The sequence below is a fragment of the Peromyscus californicus genome, unplaced genomic scaffold, assembly GCF_007827085.1.
Source record: "Peromyscus californicus insignis strain IS unplaced genomic scaffold, ASM782708v3 Scaffold_24__1_contigs__length_46423439, whole genome shotgun sequence".
In the NCBI taxonomy this organism is placed as follows: domain Eukaryota; kingdom Metazoa; phylum Chordata; class Mammalia; order Rodentia; family Cricetidae; genus Peromyscus; species Peromyscus californicus.
Window position 1 is genome coordinate 34,497,269 of NW_026294535.1, and position 20,064 is coordinate 34,517,332.

The 20,064-nt window shown below is 45.4% G+C and overlaps 1 non-coding gene across 1 annotated transcript; it reads left to right on the forward strand.

The window, feature by feature from the left end:
* The first annotated feature begins 2,751 nt into the window (after positions 1 to 2,751).
* On the forward strand, positions 2,752 to 2,854 carry LOC128120121 (U6 spliceosomal RNA). Its single transcript, XR_008221771.1, has one exon. It is a non-coding gene; the product is annotated as a U6 spliceosomal RNA (small nuclear RNA).
* Positions 2,855 to 20,064: the final 17,210 nt, after the last annotated feature.

Sequence of the window (20,064 nt, forward strand, 5' to 3'; positions counted from 1 at the left end):
TGGGCCAGGCAGGAAAACTCAAGCTACAAATGGCGTCCAACGTGGTGGCAAGAGTTTCCACCTAAAAACTGAGAAAAAAGATTCTAAAACGGAGCTAAAAACAGCTTCCTGCCGGGCGGTGGTGGCGCACGCCTTTAATCCCAGCACTCGGGAGGCAGAGGCAGGCGGATCTCTGTGAGTTCGAGGCCAGCCTGGTCTACGGCGCGAGTTCCAGGAAAGGCGCAAAGCTACACAGAGAAACCCTGTCTCGAAAAACCAAAAAAAAAAAAAAAACAGCTTCCTAATTGTCTCTCTCAAATGAGCGGCAGCTGCTGGTTTGAGCTACTGGCAGGTTCCTGGTGTGCGGGTTCCTAGCGTGTGCACTCGACCTACGGTATGGTGGGAATGAGGCCTCTGCAAGTGGCACATTAAGCTGCTTGGTGGATTTAGCCTTTGCTAGTACAAAACAAAAAAAGAGGTTTCTGGGCTACACGCTGCTTGGATAAAATCATAGACCCACAATGGCTCCCAGAGCTGGCGGTAAACCACTGCCATGTTGGGAAGCTGAGGTGGGCGGAGTCAGCAGCCACAGCTGCTGCAGTTTAAGGCAATAGATTCACAATAAGACAGATTCAGATGTAATAGTTTAAAATGTGTGTAAAATATACATAGGCTTGAAAGAGACAAAAAAGGTGATATATACAGTTATAGAAACAAATACATAGTTTTAAAAAATAAAGTCTTTAAAGAGACAGTAAAATTAATATAAAAAATAAGCCCTGTAAAGATGGATATCACACAGAGAATCTGGATTGTGTTGTCTTTGGGATTCTTAACTACAGAGAGATATTTGATTGTAAAGGAAGCTGAGTTATACCAATATGCATATTTTAAAGACACCTTGACTTCAAAATTTGGATATAAGGTTATGTTACTTTGGAAAGGAGACTCTGCTTTTGTTTCCACAGAAAGCCAGAGGCTATGGATTTGTTCCAGATTAAGACACATCAGGTTTGACCAGCCAAGACCATCTGAAAGGTCTCTGATGACACCATGGCTCAGATGATCCAACATCCAGAACCGTTTCAAGGCAACTGGCTCAGATGATACAGTCTCACGGACTACTCCATGATCCTAAAATTTTCTTTGTTTCCCCAGAAGATACAGCGTCCCCCTCCAGCAGGAAGTAGTAAGAGAAGCTACGCCCAAATTCCCAAATATACCAAGCTGACTTTGGAGATGTGTAAAGGTTAAAACCTTCCTTTTTAAGAAAAGAAAAGGGGAAGTGCTGTGGGATGGTCTGTATGTCAAATGTGTTGCTGATTGGTCAATAAATAAATCACTGATTGGCGCGTGGCCAGGCAGGAAGTGTAGGCGGGACAAGGAGGAGAATAGAGCTGGGAAGTGGAAGGCTGAGTCAGAGAGACACTGCCAGCCGCCATCAGGATAAGGAAGATGTAAAGTACCGGTAAGCCACAAGCCACGTGGCAAGGTATAGATTAATAGAAATGGATTAATTTAAGCTGTAAGAACAGTTACAAGAAGCCTGCCACAGCCATACAGTTTGTAACCAATATAAGTCTCTGTTTACTTGATCGGGTTTGAGCGGCTTGGGACTGGCGGGTGAGAGAGATTTGTCCTGACTGTGGGCCAGGCAGGAAAACTCAAGCAACACAGCGGGATTATCTAGATATCTCCAGGGGCCATAAACCACAGACAGGATAGCTGCAGTGGTATCTGGATCCTGTTAAACTTTACTGCTCTGTATCCGTTCAAGTTGTCATGGCACATTCCTGAGATTCTTCCTGAAGGAACTGAGTACAGCAGGCAGTCTAAGATGGTGGCCCTTTCCTTAGGATGGAGCCTGTAAAGTTAAGTCTAGCCCTTCACGGTCCAAGCTGATTTTTGTGCTGATTCATGTTCCAAGGCGATGACGTCATCAAACCCACCACTGCGTGTTCTTCACCAAAATTTTCCTCCCGTTAATATCTCCACCATTGAGTTTTTTCAGACATAATAAAAACAGGAACTCCTATTTGGTGGTGACACTTCTCATGACTCCTGCACTGATATGGCTAAATCAAGAGAATCTGTCTTCTATGGATGTGCATACCGCTGATCAAAAGATAGGTAATGTTTTCACATGAGGAAAAAAAAATTCCATTGTTGCTTGATCTTGGATTTTAGGTAAAACTTGATGAATTCCAAATTCATCAGTTGTATAGGCTATAAAGGGTACATAGGTTATAAATATAAAGGAAGAGGGAGACAGGAATATACCAGAACATCTTTATTCGAAGTAAACCAGTTGGGAACCTCATTGAAAACAGCAATGGATAAGTCGGACGATGGTGGCGCACGTCTTTAGTCCTAGCACTTGGGAGGCAGAGCCAGGTGAATTTCTGTGAGTTCAAGGCCAGCCTGGTCTACAGAGTGAGAGCTAGGACAGGCACCAAAACTACACAGAGAAACCCTGTCTCAAAAAAAAAACAAACAAACAAAAACAAAAAACCAGAAATAGATGATAGGTTTGGTGTCATACACATTCAATCCCAGAACTTGGGAGGCAGAGGCAGGCAGATCTATATAAGTTCAAGGCTAGCCTGATCAACAAAGTGATTCTAGGTCAACCAGAGCAACAAAGTGAGACCCTGTCTCTAAATAAATATTTAAACAAATAAATAAATAGAGATTAACTGGATGGTGGTGGACGACTGTAATTCCAGTACTAAAGAGGGAGAGCCTGTCTCTTAAGAGTAGGTATTCACAGGCTCGCTTCAGCAGCACATATACTAAAGTTGAAATGATACAGAGAAGATGGGCATGGCCCCTGCACAAAGACGACATGCAAATTCGTGAGGCGTTCTGTATTTTTAATTCAAAAAAGTAGATATTCATTTCTAGTTTTAGCTGGTTTAAAGGTGTGTACCACTGCCTCTGGGTAAGCATGCTGGTTTTGTTCCATTCCCCTCCCTTCTTCCTTCTAATCCCCTCCTTCTGACACCCCATCATTTTTTTTCAAAGACAGTCTCAGTATGTATATCCCAGCTGGTCTCAAACTCACTGCTTAGCACAGTCTAGCCTCAAACTTGTCATTCTCCTGCTTCAGCTTCCTGAGCACTAGAATGTCCATGCCATCACATTTGACAACCTGAGAAAATTTTAAATAGAGCAAAACACACACACACACACACACACACACACACACACACACACACACACACCCTTCCAAGTGGTTAGGGCTCCATTCAAATCAATGAAGTTTTAAATCAGAATTTGTGGCATTGAGAGTCTGACAACATGGGTTTTGTTGTTGTTTAATCTCAGCAGGGCAAGGTGACATAAGCCTTTAATCCCAGCACCTGGAGGAAGAAGCAGGTGGCTTTCTGTGAGTTCAAGACCAGACCAGCCTACATACCAGAATCACATTTGCCAGCGTGCTACGATGATAATTGAGTGAACCTTTGAACTTTAAGCCACCTCAATTAAATGTTTTTCTTCTAAGAGTTGCTGTGGTCATGGTGTCTCTTTACAGCAATTGAAACCCTAAGACTCTAATAGAAAGCATTGTATAGAACCTAGCTCCAAAGGAACTCCTAAGATTGTTCTTTAAGAATAGAGATGGGACCGGTGGTGGTGGCCCATGCCTTTAGTCCCAGCACTTGGGAGGCAGAGGCAGGTGAATCTCTGTGAGTTCAAGGTCAGCCTGGTCTACAGAGCGAGTTCCAGGACAGGCTCCAAAAGCTACACAGAGAAACTTGTCTCAAATATATATATGGTGGAGGCACGCGTGTTGGAGAGATGGCTCAGTGGTTAAGTGCATTTGTTCTTGCAGAAGGTCCTGTATTCCTTGCACCCACATGATGGCTCTTATCGCCCCATAACACCAGTCCCAGGGTACACATGATACACAGATATGCATTGCAGTAAAATACTCATGCATATAAAATAAAAGAAATACATCTAAAAAATTAAAAAGTCATCTTTAAAAAAGAAGAAGAATAGAGACGGGGTTGGAGAGATGGCTAAACACCCAAGAGCACTTGCTGCTCTTCATGAGAACCCAGGCTGTTCCCAGCATCCACACGGCAGCTTGCAACTGTTACTACAATTCTAGGGGATCCATTGCCCTCCTCAGGCACCAGGCACACATGTGGTGCACATGCAGGCGATGTACCCACACACATAAACAATAACAACAAAAAAAGCAAGAAGGGCTGGTCAGATTGCTCAGTGGGTAAAGCCCCTGCAGCCAAGCTTGAGAACCTGAGTTTGACCCTCAGAGCCTGCGTGGTAGGAGGAGAGACCTGACTCTCACAAGCTATATTCGGACCTCCACAAAACAAGTTATGTAAATTTTAAAAGAGAGACAGTCTGTACCCTACCCCCCAACGCCATCAATGCAGCGCAGTCGGGACAGAAACAGTTGCATGACGTCATTGCCGCGCGTCCGGCGAGCATCCCTGTTGAGACCTTCCGAGGTGCTAATTGCAGTTGGGAATTAATCATTATTCTAACTGAGCCGGAGTCTTATTTTCTCCTCAGGCTTCTCATTATTAAGTTTGCTTGAACTGGTGAGCGCGCAGACACCATCGGTGTAAATAATCATTCACTAATACACTATTAAACGCTCAGGGAGTTCTTTTGTTTTTGTTTGTTTTTTTGTTTTTGTTTTTGTTTTGTTTTGTCTTGTTTTTTACTATGCAGCCTATCACGTGAATTTATTCATGCAAAAGTCAGTTAACTACTTATTGTAAAATTCCATTTTTGGGGGAGGGGGTTTCTTTATTCTAGCTGACTTTCATAATCTCGGGAGATTTAGCAAGATGTCTTTTCCCTTCTGTGCCCCGAAACCTAATGGGAAAACCGTGAGAGTTCTGTCCTTCCCAGAAAGCCACCTATCTCAGAAAAGAGCGTCAGTAAGCATTTGGTGGGAGTGCCCTTGAAAATACCTCGCTCTCCTCGGCCTCCTTGTACATTAACAAAAGCACTAAAATAGTTTCACCAGGGTGAAAATAATTCAGCAAACCAGTCATTAGTCTATTACCGTGAGAATATATAATTCTTTGTTTCCCAGACGCTGAAAATGGAAGGTTTTTTGTGAAAGTGTCTCTCCCATCATAGCTAGAAGAAAGGCGCTCCTGTCTTTATATTGGAGCCAGTAGGACTCAGCAGAAGTCTCATGAGGACAGGGCAGGGAGGCTGAGTCTCATGGAGAGAGGGCAGTTGGTAGGGAACCTCTGACTCTCCTTGACCCCACGAGTAGATCAGGTGCTGGGAGGCTGGGACCCCTCCACCACCCCACCACTCCACCCCCCGCGCGCCCTCGATCTGGTGCTGGGGATGCTGGGAGCCCCCACTGGGTGGGTCAGGTGCTGGGATGCTAGCCTGGTTGGACCTGCGGATATCACAGTTTTCCCTCATTGGCATCCTTGAGCTTTGAGTAGTAGGTTCTTGTCTGGACCTGTGGTTGCAAACGAGAGAACCAAGGTACAGGCCGGAAGTGTGGAACTAAGCAGGTGCCCATTTCTTTTTTCAGAGAAGTAAAATCCCAAAAGATATACTCTGAAATCTATAGCAGTGAGGTTTAATCCCTAAGCCTCAAAACTGGGGTTCAAGGAGCAGGGTTTATCTGAAAGGGCTGTGTAGGGCCAGACTCCAGCCCAGGAGACCGCAGAGTACCGCGAGGTTTTGTTTTTTTTTTAAGAATTCCTGCTCGTCTGCTGAGAGAACTCCAGTTCCATTGTATGCATCCCTGTCCGGAACGGTGCTGTTGAGCACACTCTGCTCATGCGCCCAGTCCCCTGGGCCCTTACCCAGGTCCTAGGCAGCAGCTTCCTGCCTTCGGCTCCGTTTCAGCTCCTTCACCTGTGTTCCCACACTTGCAGGGTGACGCATTGGCACCTGGGGAGGGAGTGGTGATGGGGGTGTGTGCTTAAAATGCAAGTCCACTTTTTTTTTTTTTTAAAGATTTATTTATTTATTATGGATACAGTGTTCTGCCTACATGCATGCTTGCAGGCCAGAAGAGGGCACCGGATCTCATTATAGATGGTTGTGAGCCACTATGTGGTTGCTGGGAATTGAACTCAGGACCTCTGGAAGAACAGCCAGTGCTCTTAACCGCTGAGCCATCTCTCCAGCCCCACAAGTCCACTTTTATTATCCCTAACCCTTCAGTGATTTCTCTAACCTAGAGTCCAAATCGTCCAAAATGATCTCTACACTAATCGGTTCCTCGGGCTTTCTCTTAGTTCCCTATGCCTCACTTCGTCCTCTCCTTCCCAACCTTTATCTACTTAACTCCTTCAGGGTCATTTCCTTACAAACGCCCTTCTGGAACTCTGGTCTCCATGGTGACCGCTCCAGTAGGGCTGGAGTGATTCTTCTCCCCCCCCCCCCCAAGCATTTTCTCCAGCTTGTTTATCAGTAGTGTTGTTATTATCGGTAATCCGTTCCTCTAATTTGACTTGTAAATTTCATGAGTGTGAGGAACCCGCCCACTTCGCTCAACACTGAGAGCTTAATAGCAACCCATGATGTGTGTTATGACTGATCACAACAGATGGTGTGCTAGTCCAGTGATGAAAACCAAGAACTAGGGGAAGGCTGGAGGAGTGAAGGGCCCGCTGGTTTGTGAACCTGGGAAGAATTCATAGCAATGGATTTGCCGTGGCTTGACATGAAGTCCACAAAAGGTGACCAGGAAAGGTGGTGAAACACTCCTTTTCAGCTCCGGGCATCACAGTGGGAGTGGGGGAGGGGGTGGGATGTTTTTATGTGTCCCGGCAAATGTGGACGCAGTACAGAGGAAGAAAATACACCCTGTTGGGAATCACACGGTTGGTCAATGGAAGATCCGATATTCAAACAGGCTCTCCACTTAGGAATCTCCTTTTACACCAAGCTGCTTTTCTCGTGGGTAGGAGCCATCAAGGTGCAGACTCATACTTACCAGGTACTTGGTGCTGCCCTGGAATCAACAGTATCTGTGTTTGCCGTTTTATTATTCTTCAGTCCTCCCTGGAGTCTGCGTTGTGACGGCAGATTTGTGTGGAGATTTGTGTGGAATGCTCGAATTCTGTCCCTTTCTGTTGGTATCTTTCTCCTGTTACTGTAGGCTGTCATGGAGAGAATGCTAATGGGTGTTGGTATCTTTCACTTGTTACTGTAGGCTGTCATGGAGAGGATGCTGATGGATGTTGGTGTCTTTCACTTGTTACCGTAGGCTGTCATGGAGAGGATGCTGATGGATGTTGGTATCTTTCACTTGTTACTGTAGGCTATCATGGAGAGGATGCTGATGGATGTTGGTATCTTTCACTTGTTACTGTAGGCTGTCATGGAGAGGATGCTGATGGATGTTGGTGTCTTTCACTTGTTACGGTAGGCTGTCATGGAGAGGATGCTGATGGATGTTGGTATCTTTCACTTGTTACTGTAGGCTGTCATGGAGAGGATGCTGATGGAACTGCCTTTGGGAATCCATACTGATGGAGCTCACGGCAGAGCGACAGGTGGCAGAGTGGCAGGGCAGATGGCAATGGAGCTAGGAGATGGTCATTCCTGGCTTAGGAAAGGCTTTAGACAGCTGCAAGAGAGCAAGGTCAGAGAAATGCCAGGGATGCAGTACGGTGCTACAGGTCACACGACACCCTTCACACTGCTAGAAAACAACTCTGGCCATGTTCCCACCACACCAGGGATCCTATTAGAAGAAAGACACTCTCTGTTTTCTGATTTCATTTGTATGTATGTGTGTACGTATGTATTTGTGTGTATGTGTGTTAGAGAGGGGGGAGTGTGGTGTAGGAAGGGCTTTAAGGAGTTGGAAACAAATCATTGTCAGTCCATGCTTTATATAGTAGTGTTCTATTGATTAAGAGGAAAATGACCCCTGCTAGTCTCTTGGTTGGCTTCATTGATCCACGTCTTTAATTTTAATTGTTTTAGAAGGACATAATTAACTCAATGAGAACATTTTTTTTCTTTTCCTTTCCTTCTTTGTCTTTTGAGAGATGGTCTCCCCGTATAACCCTGGTTATCCTGGATCTCACTATTCACACCAAGTTGGTCTTAAACTGGCAGAGATCCACCTGCCTCTGCTGCCTCCTGAGTGCTGGGATTAAAGGTGTGCACTACCATACCCAGGAGAATGGAATTTCTCCTGTGATTTAGAAATTGTAAAATCTCATCTTCACATCAATTCCGTGGCATTAAAAATACAGAATATATGATGAAGGTCTTAAAGAATCATACTTACTCAGTTTGAAAAGTATATTCAGAATTCTTATTTCTAGATATTCATGCAAAAATGAATTTTCAGCTGGGTGGTGGTGGTGCATGCTTTTAATCCCGGCATTCAGGAGGCAGATGCAGGAGGATCTCTGTGAGTTCAAGGCCAGCCTGGTCTACAGAGCTAGTTCCAGGACAGCCAGGGCTATTAGAAAGAAACCTTGTCTCAAAAAAAAAAAAAAAAAACCCATAAAAAATAATAAAAGAGTTTTCATATCTTTGTTCCCTTTCAAGCAACTGTAAAGACTTTTATTTCATTGCTAGTTTCTTTAATTTACAAGGCTTTGTGCTAAGTGACCCAACTTAGGCACGTGCCTTAAATGAAAGAAACAAACGGACATATGGCGAGAAAGAAAAACAGCCCCTGAATGCGCAGGCTGGGCTGTGCTCTTCATGTGTCCTTGGCATCCTTTTGTGTGTTGTGGCTTTGAATCTAGTTGGTGGATATCTGCAGCGGTACGTGCACGTGTTTAGAATCAACCTGGGAGACGTCAAGCACTGACTATATCACCTATTAAATCAATCATGCCTCTGAGTCATTTTAGAAATGAAGGTTATTTAACACACCCGTTCCTCCATATCCAATCCTAAAAGCTGTAATACACTTAAATGGTCTTTAAATAAGGCCTTGAACTTGTCATTTATTTCCGGTCATTTATTCCCAGCCAAGCGTATGTGAGCCCTCCCTCCCTCCCTCCCTCCCTCCCTCTCTCCCTCTCTCCCTCCCTCCCTCCCTCCCTCCCTCCCTCCCTCCATCTCTCCCTCCCTCCCTCCCTCCCTCCCTCCCTCCCTCTCTCCCTTCCTTCCCTGCTTCCCTTCTTTCCTTTTTTCTTTTTCTTTAAATTTTGAGACTACAGGTCTCACCCTGTAGCCTTTGCTTATCTCAAACTGGCTATCCTCCTGCCTCAGCCTCTTACTGTGTGTGGCTTGTGTACACATTCTGGAAATGAACTATCAAATCCACCAGCCCTTCACTGATTCTGGATTTTGTGATGGTTGTTGTTGTGGTTGTTTGTGAAATCTCGCACTTTCTCAGTCTCCCCTCTCCTCCTCTCTCTTTTCCCAAAAGTTACTATTTAAGTAAGTGTTAAAATGTCAGTCCTAGATTCTCAGGAATCAAGTCTACCTTGGGACTGGTCTGGACAGTGCAGGTGCTCTTAGGCATTCCTCCTGCTCAGGAACTTGGCCTCGGGCCTCAGGGAAAGACTCTTCTTGGTCCTGAGGGTAGGAGGATGGGAGCTGTTCATATTTTCTTCTAGACAGGCTTCCTATGTAACTAAAGAAATGCAGCTAAGTCAGGTGGTGGTGGCGGAGCATCCTTTTAATCCCAGCACTCGGGAGGCAGAGGCAGGTGGATCTCTGTGAGTTGGAGGCCAGCCTGGGCTACAGAGTGAGTTCCTGGAAAGTTGCAAAGCTACACTGAGAAACCCTGCCTCAGGAAGAAAAAAAAAATGCAGCTAAAATTGCATCTTTTTTTTTTCTCTATGTAGCTCTGACTGTCCTGGAACTCACTCTGTAGACCAGGCTGGCCTCGAATTCACAGATATCCACTTGCCTCTGCCTCCTGAGTGCTGGAATGAAAAGTGTGCACCACCGCCCACCCAGCTAAAATTGCATCTCTATTATTCTCACTGGCCTGTAGGATTCGAAGCTACAGGTTTCTCCTTGCTTCCCGGCTGGCTGTCTGGGATGGAACAACACATTGCAGAGGTGAAGGGGTAGAAATGGAGTAGGAGGCAGGAGGCTGCTGCCTATGACCTGGGTAAGGACATGTATTTTATTGACCTTTGTTCTATTCACTCATAGCCTTGCTCCATCAGGCAGAATTATTTGTTCTCTGAGTGGTATTATATATGCCTACATACCCACATATGTGGGTGTACATATATATATGTGTGTGTGTGTGTGTGTGTGTGTGTTATAATAAAAGTTAAGATTTGATTTTTGTCAGTGTTTTTTGTTTGTTTGTTTGTTTAAGACAGGGTTCTCTGTGTAGCCCTGGAGACTACTCTGTAGACACGGCTGACCTTGAACCTGGAGCTCCTCCTGCCTCCCCAGTGCTGGGATTAAAGGCATGCGCTACCACTTTTCCTTGGTTCTTGGCTCCCAGGTTCTAGAATACAATCTCTAGAGTGGTAAGAGTTTCTTTGTAGGTTACCATGACAACTAGTATTTGAGGCCCCAGACAGCTTTCAGGACTTTGATCAAAACCTTTGATCAGAAGCCTGGTGCTGCCAACCACAAAAATATACAAAGTAGGATTTCAGCTGATTATGACAAAGCTAATACCTGGAAGAAGCCAAGGGCCTTCCAGAGGTCAAGCTGAGGCTCAAGGAGCCTTGGTGATATTTGGCTTTTGACTATCAGCCGTTTCCTGCTATGAGTTTCTTGTGTGCTGTTGTAGCTTTCCCATCATTGATTGGGCACCATTTCCCCTCTACTAAAGGAATATTTAGATAACCTTCTGTGCTGACAGCTATGCTCAGCCAGAACCCCAGTTCAAGCCTCCCTGTAATTATCGTCATTGGCAGCATCCGGCCAGGTCCATCCCAGACAAAGGAAAGTACCTTATCAGAGATACCTCTGTACTCTCTGAGAACAGACTTAAGCGTCCAGACTACCTGTTTGAGAAGGCCTAGCGGATGTGCCAATTAAGCTTAACTACCTCCTTTCCCAAATCTTTCTGCTAATTCCAGATCTCCCTTTAACTATCACCAGAGGCATCTAGCTGTACACAGGTTGCCTAGTGACCAAGCACACTTTCCTCAACCCTGCAGAAAAAATGGCAGAGAGCTTGAATGGATAGGAGCCACAGAAAAAAAGAAGACAGTTTTGTTTTCTCCCATTGACCTAGCAACTTATAGATTCTTAACATTTTCTACTAATCACGTTTAAGACTATAGTGGAGCACATAAGGTCCCTCTTCTTAGATATTACCCGAATTTAGCCTTTAGTGAATTCATTAGTCACTTCCCCTTTGGGTTGCAAATGATAATTAACAATTACTGCCCCTCTATGTGACTCTTATCACCCTTCTGTTGGACCCTGGAAGCCTGACAATCACTGCCTGAGGAAACTCTTACCTGCCGTTATGACCCCACAGGAACTCAGGCCTGGTGACCTGGCTGGAGGGGAGGATTATGATGGTTTGGGTATATAACTGTAAAGCTAGAGACAGAATGGAGAATGAAAGTGAACGGACTAAAGAGCTCAGTGTGCTGAGATTCTATTTCCCAAAATAGTCCTCGCTGATTCGTAGTTTCTCTCCTGAGCCCCTGAGATGTATAATATTAAGGCTGACCCCTCCAATATTATACCAGAGCCTGGAACTTCAGCAGACCTCCTACATCACACCTCTGGGAGAGGAGAGAAGCTAGAGACTGAATTTATTGCCAAGCTCCATGTACTGTCCCTCTGATATCATGCCCTGTGAATTTCTTCCATTCGCTGATCTTTTATAACAAAGCAGCCACAGAAAGTAAAGTGCTTTTCCGGGGTCCTGGGAACACCCCAGCAACTTTTCAGTCCCGAGGAGGTTTGGCTTTGCAGCCAACTTAGGAGTAACCAGGGGAATGTTTATCACTGGCCTGCACAGGGAGGGCGATTTGTGGAACTGAGGTCTAGAACTTACGGTCTAATGCTAACGCTGAAGAACCAGTGTCAGGACTGAAGGGCAGAAGTCTCAGGTGATGTGGGAGAAGCGGAGCAGTAATCAGTATGAGAAGGAGAAAGCCTTTCAGTTTTCACCATCTATCAGGGGATACTTTGAAACTGACTTATGACATATATGTATGCATATATGTAATATATATGCATACACCCTTCCTTCCTTCCTTCCTTCCTTCCTTCCTTCCTTCCTCCCTCCCTCCCTCCCTCCCTCCCTCCCTCCCTCCCTTCCTTCCTTCCTTCCTGGGGTCCAACTGAACCTAGGCCTTCACATATGTTCAGCAATCACTTAGCCATGTTCCCATCCCTCATACATATTTACCAAACAAATACTCAGCAGCAGGCACTGTGCTTAGAGCTGGTTATAAAGCACAAAATCATCCAGCTCGCCAGGAAGGCAGGCACACAGATACATGCGTAAATAGTGAGCAGGAGGTCAGCAGGAAGTGTGTTAGGGCGGCCCAACCTAACATGTCGGTACATGCCTGTAGTCCCAGGTACTAGGCACGGCCATTTTCATGCAGGGATTTGAAGCCAGTCCAGTGAATCTTAAGATACTTCTCTATCTCTGCATGTAGATGGCGATATCGCCTGCCTGGTAAGAGAATGGGGGAGGGGAGGGCAGAAAAGCAAAGGAGCCACTTTAAGCCTCCATCCCTTTATACCTGTGGCTTAGTCCAGCTGTTCTCAGCCACAGCTGCATGAAGATTCCCCTGGGAGCTTTAGAAGACATACACACTGGGGCGACACCTCAAGAGACCCCGATGTAATTGTTCTGGGCGTCAACATTCTCTCCAGAGCTCCCATGTGAGCGCGCTGGGCGAAAAGCTTAAGCCCGAATATTGGTGCTGTCAACATCCCGCCGTGCTTTCGTCTGGGGTTCAAATGTTGCACATCAGTTAGAAGGCATGAAACTTAAGAGTTTTAAGTGTGACATTGAAAACAATACTTCCTTGGTTTTTGTTTGTTTTTTTTTTTTTTTACTCACACACACAAAAGAATAAATATACGTAATGAAACATTTTAAAGCCGGTTGGTTATTTCAAAGTTCCTTTCCTGATCATGCCACAAGATCTTTCTTCTGCTGGCTTGGGGAAAGTAGGCCACTTCTGAAGGAGCATTGTGAATTTCCAGGTTTTTATTGATTTTTAGAAAACTGGCTAATTTCAAAGTTCATTTTCATTGGTGGTTTCGCCAGTTGACTCTAGACCTGTTGGGTCTTGGTGCAAGAACCAGTCAGAAACGATTGCCTCCCATGAGTTCAACAGGGTAATTTGCCAACGAACACACTGACGGCCAAACTTTTGCCCTGCTCAATTTTTTTTTCCTTTGAAAGGAGTGTGACCATATTATTAAACATCAAAAAACATATTTACATTATTTCATGTGTATGAGTGTTTTGCCTGCATGTATGCATGACACCATGCATGTGCCTGGTGTCCTAGGAGTCCAAACGAGGGTGTTGGACCCCTGAAACTGGAGTTATGGACAGTTTTGAGCTGTTGTGGTGGGTGCTGGGAACTGAACCCAGGGTCTCCGCAAGAGAAATAAGTGTTCTTAACCACTGAGACATCATGTGGCGGGCTCACATAACTGCCTGCTGATCTTCACTAGCTATCTGGGCCACATCCTTCTCGTGGGATCCCAGAAAAGATGCCCTGACTCAATGGCTGGTAATGTCAGCCTATCGTTCTTCCTACTCATGATGGAAGCTGAGGGTCAACTGCTCTTCTCCTCGCTGTCTGCTGTGGTCTGAATGCTCGTGTCCCTTCACAACTCATATATTGAAGGGCTGAGGAGACGGCTCGGTGGGTGATGGTACTTTCTGCACAAACATGAGGACCCAACTGAATCCCCAGAACCTGTGGAAAAACATCTGGCATGCCTATGCATGCCCGTAACCCCAGCATTGTGGGAAGGAAGGGGTAGAGACAATCGTATCCTGAAGCTCACTGGTCAGCCAACCTTGCCAAAATGATGAGTCTGGTTCAGTGAGGGGTCTTGTCTCAAGGCAATTGTGGTGGTTTGAATGTAATTGGCCCCCATAGGCTCGAAGGGAATGGCACCATTAGGAGACGTGACTTTGTTGGAGTGTGTGTGGCCTTGTTGGAGGACATGTGTGACTGGGGGTGGGCTTGGAGGTTTCAAGTGCTCAAGACAGGCTCAATGTCTCTCTTCCTGCTGTCTGCAGATCCAAGATGTTGAACTCCCCGCTCCCCTCCAGCGCCGTGTCTGCCTGCGTGCCGCCATGCTTCCCTCCATGATGATAATGGACTAAACTTCTGAACTCTACACCAGCCCCAGTTAAATTCTTTCCTTTATAAGAGTCGCCAGGGTCACGGTGTTTTTTCACAGCAACAGAACACTAAGACAGCAGTAAAGAGGAGAGTGAGAGAAGACACTGGATGTCTTCCTTTGGCCCCTACATTCCCAGGCACAGGCACGTACATACACCTGCAAACTCACATGGATGCAACATACACACACAGAGTGTGTGTGGGGGGGGGGGGCTAAGAAAGGAAATTCGTATATTGAAATCGAATGCAGAATGTGTTGGGATTAGGAGAGAGGAATTTTGGGAGGTGACAAGATCATGAGGGTGAAGTCTTTGTGAATAAGATTAGGGCCTTTGTTTATTGATTTATTTTAGATGTATTTGTTACGTATACAGGTGTTTTGTCTGTATGTATGCCCGAAAACCAGAAGAGGGCATCTGCTCATGAGCTGCCATGTGGGTGCTGGGAATTGAACTCGGGACCTCTGGAAGAACAGCCAGTTCTCTTAACCACTAAGCCATCTCTCCAGCCCTGAGATTAGGGCCCTTATAAAAGCAGCCCAGGGGATCTTGTTTGCCTCTTTGCCTGTCCCTCCACTATTCAAGGATACATAGATGATACCCTGAGGAGTAGGCTAGCATCAGACGCTGATCTACTGGGACCTCGTTTATGGTTTTTTCAGCCTCCAGGCCACAATTTCTGCTGTTCATAAAAATAAATATACACTATAACAATGTAAACAAACTTCTCCTCTTTATAAATATAAATCCTTAGCAGCAGAAATAGAACAAGATATTCCATGCTCATCTCATAACTCATTTTACGTCTGTATCTCTTCTCTTTAATGCCCACTGACACTGAGTTCAGGCCCCCAAGATCTTGGAAGGTTTAGGAATTAAGGTTAGAACAGAACATGGAGCTAGAAGCTTTGTTTTGGTGGACGACTGAAAATGAAACCAGAAAACGAGATAACTTAGTCCATTAGTAAGAAAATTAATCTAATTATAAAGATAGTATGGAGGGGGTGGAAAGGGGTATGTAAACCATGTGTGGCTCTGAATATCAACAATCTCAGGAATCAAGGAATAGAGTCGGAAGGATGATTGAGGGTGAGCCCAGCTTGGTTACATAGTGAAAACCTGTCTCCAAGAGTGGTAGTGAGAAGGACGTCTCCATTCATTTTTATGACTTAAGTTACTATATGTATAATTTCTTAAACATACAACATACTAGTTACATTACTATAATGTATTCATTAGATAACATAAACTTGTTTTCTTTTTTCGAATAATCAAAATTTGGAGACTTTTTTGGTTGGTTCATTTCCCTTTTAACAGTCTCCTCCCCTTCCACAGCTTAAATCACACGGGTCATATATTTTCCCACAATTCCTTTCTTTGGTGTCTTCTAAAGAATGAAACCAAGAAGGCAAATTCAGCGAAGTGAATCAAAAGGCCATCAAAATAAGGAGAATGTTCCAACAACAGGCATAACTGGTGCCATTACTTAAAGTCACATCAGAAAGATTGAAAAGGCCTCCTTAAAAAATCCTTTTCTCATGTCCTTTCCCATTTCTAAATACAAATTGTTAGCAAATAATTATGATGAATAATAACGTGGCATTTAATTTCCTGCCAGCTGAGGTCTGGCAGAGTTGAAGCATGCCGAACCTCAGGAGTGCGCCGCTTTAGAACTGAACAATTAGCTCCTGATGATGGGAGTAGCGGTTACCATGGCAACCTGATCTCATGGCTCTGTGTGAGGCCATATTGTGTCCCTGTTTGAGTGGCAGAAGCTGGTGGTTGTGATGTATACTCCAGACAATGTTGAGGTATGAATAGGAAGTTTTCCTTGTGAAAGTTCAGAGGAGGATGGTGTGACTTCTTTTTTCAGTGTCACGACAATTGGAAATTACAATCTCTGAAAAACCAGTTGCACAGAAATGTCATGAATGGTTAAAAAGGATTGTATGTAGTTCTTATTCATTCAGTGATGCTGGTTAGGGCACCTCTGTTCAAAGAACAGAGCATGGATCTCTGCTCTGCCCTCACAGTCATATTCAAACACACTAGATACCACAACTAACTTATTTACGAAGAGTGTCTCTGTGGGGTTCCACCCTCAGCACCCCTGAACCAATAACAACAATACTAATTAAACTCCATTATGTGCTAGACTCTGATCCAGGTTCTGAATTCAGTGACCAAAACAGGCTCGCTCTGTAGTAAATACATTACTTCTGGTACCTAGGGTATTCGAATGGTCCCATACATCTGTAATTTCAGCTACAGGGGAAGCTGAGGCAGATTACTTGCAAGTTCAAGGCCAGCCAGAGCCATGGAGTGAGTTCAAAGCCAGCCTGGGCAAGTTAGTGAGCTCTTGTCTAAAAACTCAAATATTTATATGGGTGGTAATGTAGCTCCGTGGTAGAGTGCTTTCCTAGATAGTAAGGCCCTGGGTTTGATCCCAATAGCATAAGAAAGGAATGAAGGAAAGAAGATACTTGTGCAGTCGAAAAGCGAAAGCAGGTGAGCCATGCAGACATTTGTGGAAGAATATTCTGGACAGAATTGCCTGTGCAAAGGCCTTGAGGTAGTAATATGATTTCCATGTTCCAAGAGCACTAGGAAAACTAGAGTAGAGTGATTGGAAGGCAATAAAGTAAAGATGAAATCAGAGTAAAAAGCAAGGGTGAGATCATTTAGGGCTCTTTTAGTTTGGATCTAGAATGTTCTCCAAAGGCCCATGTGTCCCACTGAGTTACCTTGTCAGCCTTAAAGCTATACTTGTTTTTTTTTAATATTTGTTTTTATTATTTTTAGTTGTATGTAAGTGCCCACTGGTACACACATACATGCACACACACATGTAGACCTGAGGGAGGCCAGAGACATAGGATCCCCCTGGAGCTGGAGTTACAAGCAGTTGGGAGTGACCTGACTTGGGTGCTGGGAACCAAACTCATGTCCTCTGCGTAAACTCTTTTAAGGGTGGTGGCACACACCTTTAATCCCAGTACTCAGAAGGCAGAGGCAGGCGGATCTCTGTGAGTTGGAGGCCAGCCTGGTCTACAAAGTGAGTTCTGGGACACCCAGGATTGTTACACAGAGAAACCCTGTCTTGAAAAAAAAAATAATAAAAAACCCAAACTGGGCAGCAACAAAACAGTTTTTGTTTTTTTTTCCCAGAGCTAAGGATCGAACCCAGGGCCTTGTGCTTGCTAGGCAAGCACTCTACCACTGAGCTAAATCCCCAACCCCTTTTCTTTTCTTTTCTTTGGAGTCTGTCCTGGAACTCACTCTGTAGACCAGGCTGGCCTCCAACTCACAGAGATCCGCCTGCCTCTACCTCCCGAGTGCTGGGATTAAAGGCGTGCGCCACCACTGCCCGGCTGCAACAAGACAGTTTTACGTGTTGAGTCATCTCTCTACCCGCTTTTCTTGAGATGGCATTTCAGCTTGCTTGAATGGGTTGGGTGCCTCTCCGAACCTCTGGCAACGTGGTGGGAGCCAGGAGAGAGGAAGTTCAGAATGGTGTTATAAACTTAAGAACTGGCCGGGCTGAGAGGCAGTAAAGAAAGTCATAGCGAGAGAGAAGAGTCAAAGCAGGGGCTGAACCAGACAACTCCACCCCGCTGGACAGGTCAAGCCGGAGGCGCGGCAGATGAGGAGAAATGAAGCCGAGAAGGAAGAGGCGTTGAGGAGTGCGCTGTTGAGGTGGCTCATCGGTAAAAGCACTTGCTGCACAAACCTGATAGGCTGAGTCTGATTCCAGACCGCACTGCGGAAGGAGGAACGGACATCCCCAAGCTGTCTCCTCCACCCTGGTAACAGCACACACAAGCCCCCCACACCTCTCTGCCCACCCCATCTCCCGTTCTCCCTCTACACACACACACACACACACACACACACACACACACACACACACACACACACACACACACACAGGAGAGAGAGAGAGAGAGAGAGAGAGAGAGAGAGAGAGAGAGAGAGAGAGAGAGACATTGGATAAAATTTAAGAATTGCTAAGAGTTTTTAAGAATGAGTGCAGGTCCTTACAGAGAAGCCAGTGAAGGTTTTCGTTGGTAACTTAGACTGTTTCTGTGTGGATCCTGAAACAGGCCACGGGATAGACTGTTCTTCAAGGAGCTAAATTAGTGTAACACGGGCATCGTCCTATAATTATAGTGTAGTCGCTGGGCGGTGGTGGTGCACACCTTTAATCCCAGCACTCCGGAGGCAGAGCCAGGCGGATCTCTGTGAGTTTGAGGCCAGCCTGGGCTACAGAGTGAAATCCAGGAAAGGCATAAAGCTACACAGAGAAACCCTGTCTCGAAAACAAAAACAAAAACAAACAAACAAACAAACACAATTATAGTGTAGTCTTGTCACCTGATAAAATCTTTAATATTATAGATTCATCACCCATTCAGGATCACTTATTGTTACAAAATAGTCATGCATAGTTTAAAAAGAGGGTCCACTTACTGTGGCTGCTAATTCTACATTATTAAACATGTAAAGTCTCACTATGTAGCCTATGCTGGCTTGGAATTGACTGTCTAGACCAGGCTGGCCTCAAACTCATAGAGATCCACCTGCCTCTATCTCCCAAGTTCTGGGATTAAAGGTGTGCACCACCATGCCTGCCTGGTCCTTTAAAATTCCTTTTAATTCCCTGTCATCTGGGAGCCCAGGCCGTCCCTGGGAGGTGCCTATTAACAGGCACATTTATATTTTTTTTCCGTTTGCCTTCCAGATAGTTCGTCCGTTATTGGGCCTTAAAGAACACTTAGTAAGTTAGACTGTGGGCAAACAAAAATCAATGAAACACTATTCCTGTCGAGGCATTAAACAGTCTCGTGGGAGAAAGAAACATTTAAACGTCAAAGACTAAAAGTCAAAAGCAGCAGGCTCTGGGAGCCTCGAGGAACTAGCCACTGACTCTGTTTGGGACAATGGTCAAGACAAATATCGTCAGGATTGTAAGTAACGTTACGCTGTAAACAAAACTAGCAAAAATCAATCTACAGAGGATAAGATCAGCCACCAGGAAAACATGTCCAATGCGTTGCCTTTAAGTATGGTAACGCGCTTACATTCTTCAGTTCCTGCTATCCACAGACGTAAATTCAAACTTGCCATGACCTTCCGTTATTCCCGCATAGATTTCCAGCTCTGCCTCGGGTTAGTGGCTAGTTAGCTTTTTAAAAATCTGGGAATCACGTGGGATAATAGATGACTCCTCAGCAAAGAGTCTCCACTTGAACGAGGTTCTGATTTTCCTCCTCCATCAAGGGTTGGGTGCTCCTAGGGACTCTGCCTCTAGGGGGCGCTCGAGGGGAGGCCGCCGAGGTCAGGGCGGCTGCTGATCCCGCGGGCAGCCTTGTCCCGCAAGCCGCAGTCCCTTTTCTAGCAGAGATGGAGTCCGGTTTGCAGTTTTGGCAGCACCGGCGGAACTGGCTTCACCGTGCCCGGTGCAGAGAGCGAGCGTCAGCAGAATTCTAATTTAAGCAATTCCGGCCCCTTTCTCTCTCCCCGCGTCCCAGCACGATGGGTGATCGCTGCTCCCTGCCTTTGTGGTAACTTTAAAGGAAGGGACGTTTGCCAGAAGCTGGAGAGGTGCTTGGTTGTTACAAGCCAGGGCGGGCGGGCGAGGGAGCATTGCCTGCACCTGCTGGCAATAAACATCCTCCTACACACAGGATAGGTCCCCCGCGAGGGATTCCACCCAACGGAGCACCAGTAGCAGGGCGAAGGAAACCCCCGCTTTCCTGTTGTTTTTAACCCCTTCAGTTAAAATGTCATGTACTACTAAAGACTATGCATAGTTAAAACACCTCTGG